Source organism: Medicago sativa, chromosome 7, assembly GCF_051527215.1.
Source record: "Medicago sativa cultivar Bolivia chromosome 7, Bolivia_mono, whole genome shotgun sequence".
Lineage (NCBI taxonomy): Eukaryota > Viridiplantae > Streptophyta > Magnoliopsida > Fabales > Fabaceae > Medicago > Medicago sativa.
Window position 1 is genome coordinate 72,347,035 of NC_140755.1, and position 6,678 is coordinate 72,353,712.

The 6,678-nt window shown below is 32.9% G+C and overlaps 1 pseudogene across 1 annotated transcript; it reads left to right on the forward strand.

Moving 5' to 3' along the window:
- Positions 1–4,083: 4,083 nt before the first annotated feature.
- Positions 4,084–6,023, forward strand: LOC146908224 (soyasapogenol B glucuronide galactosyltransferase pseudogene; annotated as a pseudogene). Its single transcript, XR_015019702.1, has one exon. The product of XR_015019702.1 is annotated as a soyasapogenol B glucuronide galactosyltransferase pseudogene (transcript).
- Positions 6,024–6,678: the final 655 nt, after the last annotated feature.

A 6,678-nucleotide genomic window follows, 5' to 3' on the forward strand; every position in this document is an offset into this window, starting at 1 on the left:
TGGCATTAGTCTGATATATACCAAGAGGAATTTTATTCTCACTTATTATTATATGCTCAACTGATTCTAAATCATCTCTGATTTTAGATATTGGTTCAGAAATTGAAGATCTATGCAAATTACTAGAAGTAGAATAAAAATTATTTAAAGAATATCTAGAAGATATACTTCTAGGTATTTTAAAACTTCTTTCAGGATTAAATCTAATCTCAACATCTCCTTCAGTAGTTTGATTTATCTGACCTATTTCTCTATTAATAATAGGTTCAGGTTCAACTTCTTGTGGCAAAGACCACGTCTCAGGAAAGTTTATTTCATTCCATCTTATTAACATATTTGTTGCAATATTAGAAGTCAACAAATTTGTCTGAACTAACGTAGTAGTACCAGAAAAACTTATTTGTTTCGCTTTAGGGTTTAAAGTATTTAAAACTTTATAATAGACCCTGTAACAAACCGCCATAATTTCACTGCCAGTTTTAAAATCATAACCATTCGTATGAATATTCATTTGTAAAGCATTAAATAAATGCTTATCAGTTAAAGATAGACTCAAATTAGGAGCAATTTCAAAATAAACCGGACCATGACAAAGGCTGGTTTCAATTACAGCAGCAAGAGATTGTTGAAAATTATTACATCTACCATCTCTGACATATGCCATAAGACTGATATTTAATCCAAGTAAAGTTAAAGGTTTAATAGCAATTTGTATTAACCCAACATGAATAAAATTATAACTTTTAAAGGATTCAAAATCCTTTTTCTTTAATAAATATATAGTCTGAGTATTATCAGAAACTTGAATAGTCTGTTCAATAGTTTTGACAGCAAATCTAGACATTATGTCGAACATTCCCTGTTTGTAAATTTGTTTTGAAGGAACAGATGGGATAACCCATTTATTTAATTTTTCTAGATTTCTTGGATATTCGACTAATTCTTAATTTTTAATCAGACTATTCTGATTCTGATCAGGATTATTATCTTCCATAGAAAAGATAGGCAAACAGTGTTATGGCTAGTTAAATGACAAAGTAAAAATAGAGTATGTGAGACTTTCTCATGATCTTATCACCAGGTAAATAAAACTTCAAAAACTTTCTAAAAGTCCTTAAAACCTATCAACCCGAAGGGATAGAAGGGCAAGGCCCTCAACTAGACTTCGAACTTAATCTGACACAAATTCAAGTTCAAAAAGACTTATCTCTAATACTTCCTCCCCGGAAAAAAAGAGTTTGTGGTCAAGAACAAGAACACCAGATTCGTCCCAAAATTCTTTTTGTTTGAGTTAAAAGGTAATATGATCATGAGAATGTTTCAGATACTTAGTTTTAACTAAGTATTTAACTAAACCATAACAAGAGTTTAGCCTCTAATTGCCATTACAATTAGAGAAAAGAAAAGAGGGTACCTGAATCGGCAAAATAGTAAAGGCGATGTATATATATATATATATATATAGAGAGAGAGAGAGAGAGAGAGAGAGAGAGACATTTCGACATGTATTTTAAATATTATCAACATAGATTAAAATATATAAATAAAAAATCAACAAAAAATTTCCCGTGCAAAGGCACGGGTTTCAAACTAGTACATCTAAATATTTGTATGTGATCTCTTATTTAAGAACATACCCTTTTTGTAAACACTTTTTACATGATGAGTTTCTCCAAATGGAATATTCTGGAATATTCCATTAAAAGAGACAATTAAATACTTTCTACGTCTCACAATTATTGTCTTTTTAGTACTCCTTCCGGTCCTATTTACAAGAGAAATTTTGGTCAACAAAAGTTAAAGTAACTGGTTAAAAATTCAATCCAGATACATTAACTTTTGTTGACCTAACTTTCTCCTGTAAATAGGACAGGAGGGAGTATTTTTTTTCTTTTTCTCAAAATAAGTGTCACTTTACAATACCAATGCAGCATTTATTATTTTTTTCCACTATTATTACCCTTATTTATTGAATTTCATTCAACTTAACTAACTACAATTAATGAAGGTATTTTAGTAGTACTCCCTCCGATCCTTATTACTCCCTCCGTTTCAAAATGAGTGTCGTTTTAGGTGTTTACACACATATTAAGAAATGCAATGATTAAAAGAAAAAGAATGGTTATTTTACCAAATTATCCTTATTAACTATTGGTTAGTTTTAAAAGTAATACTTTGGAATTAGTGTGCAGAGTATTAATTGGAGGGTACAATTGAAAAGAAAAAGTTATTATTGCATTGGAAACTGAAAGTGACATTCATTTTGAAACAAATTTTTTTGGCTAAAGCAACACTCATTTTGAAATGGAGGGAGTATAAGAAAATTTTAAAAAAAAAAAAATTTGGTCCTATTTATAAGAAAATGTCACGACTTTAAGGTGTAGTTATTGCTTAAAACACTTTTTTATCCTTCGTTTAATGGTTCTCTTTTTAATGATAACGGGTGTTTTTTAATGTTTCACAATTTTTTATGAAGGTATATTAGTAAAAATATCCAAAAAGTTAGATTAATTAATGATTGTACTGGTTTGTTTTTTGGTTTTGTTTCCTTAATAATCGTGCAAAAACATTAAATGACTAATATTGTGAGTCGGACGAAGTACATCATATTTAATACCAAAAGAGACAATTAAGGACATCATATTTTATAGGCTAAAACCCACTTTTTGCCCCCTAAGTTTGCAAAAGTTGCGATTTTGGCCCCCTATTAAAAAAAATGGCAATTGTGACCCCCTATGTCTACCCCCTTTTGCAAAACGTCAATTTTGACTTGGTCAAGCCTATGTGTCACGCCACATGTGTTTTTTTCAATTAAAAATTAAATAAAAATGCCATGTATATATAAATGAAATTAAAAAAATCAAAAAGCAAAAAAAAAAAAAAAAAAGAAAGAGCACGTGAATTCATACCAACAACAACAACACCCTTTTCCATTTCCACTACTACAACAACAACACCAATCTTCATGAAAAATCCCAAAAAATCATCTTCAACCACAACCCAAACAAAATTCATACCAACAAATCTTAAAATCCAACCCAAATTCAATTCACGAAGCACATAAATTCTGGTTGTTCCTCTTCACTTTCATCTTTCATTTTTTATAAGTTCATATCAGTAGCCTTCGTGTCATGCTTGAGAAGGAAAAGTTTGGAACATGTTTTATTTCCTTCATTAATTTTCAGATGCCATGCATGAATGAATGAGAAATTGAGAAGAAGGAAAAATCGAAATTCTGGTTTTGCAGAGAAGAAGGTGACGGCTGCGGAGAAGAAGGAAAAGTTGATGAAGTTGACGGTGACGCTGTCTTTATTGGATTGGCTTTGGGGGTTTGCTCTGTTTGGTTTTAGGCTGTCTGTGCAGGTTGTGCTTAGTTGGTACGGTAACTTGGGTTGGTCTTGTATATCTTGTTTTTTGGTGTTTTGGCTCTGTTTTGGCCACTTCCCTGTTGCTGTATTTTTTCCTGCACTATGCCTAGCTGCTGCGTGCTTTTGTTTCTTCAAACCCTCTTGTGAAATTTGATGGATGTTATTTATTTTTGTTGTTGTACTTTCTAGATTTTTTGGGTTATGATTAAGAAGATTTTAAGAAGATAATTTATGAGTTTGTGTTTGGTGATTTGTGTTTTTGGTAAATGATGAATATTGATGGTGAAAAGAAGAACTTGCTGGGTGGATAATGAACATGGTGGTGTTTTGGAATGAATCACGTGCCCTCTATTTTTTTCCTTTCCTTTTTGATTTTTTTTTATTTCCATAATTCTTTCCTTTTTTTTATTATTATTTTTTATTATTTTAATTCTACAAATACATTTGTGGCATTTACCTTTATTTTAAATTCAAAAAATAGACAGCTGGCGATTTTTTAAGTGATGTGGCGTGACACATAGGCTTGACCAAGTCAAAATTGACGTTTTGCAAAAGGGGGCAGACATAGGGGGTCACAATTGCCATTTTTTTTAATAGGGGGCCAAAATCGCAACTTTTGCAAACTTAGGGGGCAAAAAGTGGGTTTTAGCCTATTTTATACCAAATGAGACAATTAACGTACGACATCATATTTACTACCGACAGTTGGTTACTTATAACCTCGTGATATGCGAGCATGGTAGGATGCATGTGATGCGCGTGCGTGAGAAAGATTGAAACAAAGGTACTGTGAAACCGACAGCTTTTGTATTCGTATGACCATCCTCTAAAATTATTAATACGCACTTGCCACTAGAGTATCTTATCAAAACTTGTCATAAAGATGGAATCTCAATCTCAAAAACTCAATGTTATTTTTCTACCACATGTAACTCCTGGCCATATGAACCCTATGATTGACACAGCAAGATTATTTGCAAAACATGGTGTTGATGTTACCATTATCACTACACAAGCAAATGCTTTGTTATTCAAGAAAGCCATCGACAACGACAGGTGTTGTGGTTATTCCATCAGAACTTGTGTGCTTCAATTCCCTTCAGCACAAGTTGGTCTTCCAGAAGGTGTTGAAAACATCAAAGATGGAACTTCCATCGAAATGCTTGCTAAAATCAGTCATGGAATTGCAATGCTTCGTGATGAAACTGAAATTCTTTTTCAAGATCTTCAACCAGATTGCATAGTCTCCGATATGTTTTATCCTTGGACAGTCGAATCAGCTGCAAAACTCGGCGTTCCAAGGATCTACTATTACAGCTCAAGCTATTTTTCTAGCTGTTGTGCTCATTTTATCAGAAAGTATAAGCCTCATGAGAATTTAGTTTCCGATGGCCAACTTTTTTCAATTCCGGAACTTCCACATAACATTGAGATTACTTCTTTGCAGCTAGAAGAATGGTGTAGGACTAGAAGTCAATTCTCAGATTTTTTGGATGTAATATACGAATCAGAAAGCAAAAGCTATGGAACACTGTATAATAGCTTTCATGAGCTTGAAAGTGATTATGAGCAACTTTACAAGAGCACCATGAGGATTAAAGCATGGAGTGTGGGACCAGTTTCAGCATGGATTAAAAAGGATGACGGAAACATTGCAATAGAGCCAGAATTGTTAAATTGGCTTAACTCTAAGCCTAATGATTCTGTGTTGTATGTAAGTTTTGGAAGCTTGACTAGGCTTTCTTATGCTCAGGTTGTTGAAATAGCTCATGGACTTGAAAATTCAGGTCATAATTTCATCTGGATTCTTAGGAAAAAAGACGGAGGCGAAGTCAAAGACAGTTTTCTTCATGATTTTGAGCAAAGGTTGAAAGAAAGCAAAAAGGGCTATATCATATGGAATTGGGCACCCCAGCTCCTTATATTGGATCACCCTGCAACAGGAGGGATTGTGACTCATTGTGGTTGGAACTCAATTCTCGAAAGCTTGAACTCGGGTTTGCCAATGATTGCATGGCCAATGTTTGCTGAGCAATTTTACAATGAGAAGTTGCTTGTTGATGTTTTGAAGATAGGAGTTTCAGTTGGATCAAAAGTGAACAAGTTTTGGGCTAGTGTCGATGACGATGCTTTGGTGAGAAGGGAAGAGATTGCAAAAGCTGTGGCAGTGTTGATGGGAATAGGAGAAGAGAGTGGAGAAATGAGGAGGAGAGCAAGAAAACTTTGTGATACAGCTAAGAAGAGTATAGAGGAGGGTGGAACCTCTTGCAACAATTTGATGCAATTAATAGATGAGCTTAAATCATTGAAGATATCAAGAGAGGTTGAGTAAACAAAACTAAATGAATGAAATGGAGGAATAATGAATTGTGGATTTTTAGGTTGTGGAACTTATTGATTTTACAAATAAGAAGGAACATTATCCAAGTATTTTCTATTTGAAATGAATTTTCATCATTCTAGTGTATAACATATAAGACTGTAAGAGTTAATTTATTTTGATTTTGAATGTAGAAAATGTTGTTGTTTACCTTTTCAGAAAGCATTTTCTTTTGAAAACAAATAGTTAAAGTTGGAAGCAATTTACTGTCTAAGAAAAGAATAGATATTGAGATCAATCTTAAATTGAGTTGAAAGTCATATTATCAGAGGTGACGATTGTGAAAATTTTACACCTTGTGTTCCTCTACATTCATTAAACGCTTCATGTTATCTCTATCTCTCTCTCTCTTTGTGTAATATATATCACATCACTCTTTTTTATCTCTTTTTATCTCAAGATGTATATGTTAGACAAAGGGTTTATGCTATTTGTTCGTTTATTTTTCTAAGTTAGTATAGTCCTTATAAATTTTTTTATACGTTCTCTTGTAATCCTTATTTTGATAAGTTATGTCATTAATGAAACTTTACCTGCTTTTGTTATTTTGTTTTCTCTTCTTTGAAACTCTATATTGTTAACATAGCATCGAGAGCATGGTTAGCGCCGACCTAACATGTTAGAACCTAGATCGATCGTGATATAATTTTATGCCGGACTTTATTTACTTTCTGGCCGAACTTCGGATTACTTTCCGACCGAACTTCAGATTATCAGGACCTTTTTCTTTTGGAGGATCGTGTGAGTAATGATACAAATCCAGTATGTTGAAATTGTGCAAAAACATAATGGAAAGTTGTCTTGCATAAATTTGAAGACTCAAGTTTTTATCATTAGAAATGTTCATGGCAGCAATTTGTTCTGTATGGTGTTTTGCATTGCCGCTCTTCGGTTGATGTGTTGCTCTCATCAGCTGATTTGGTATAATCT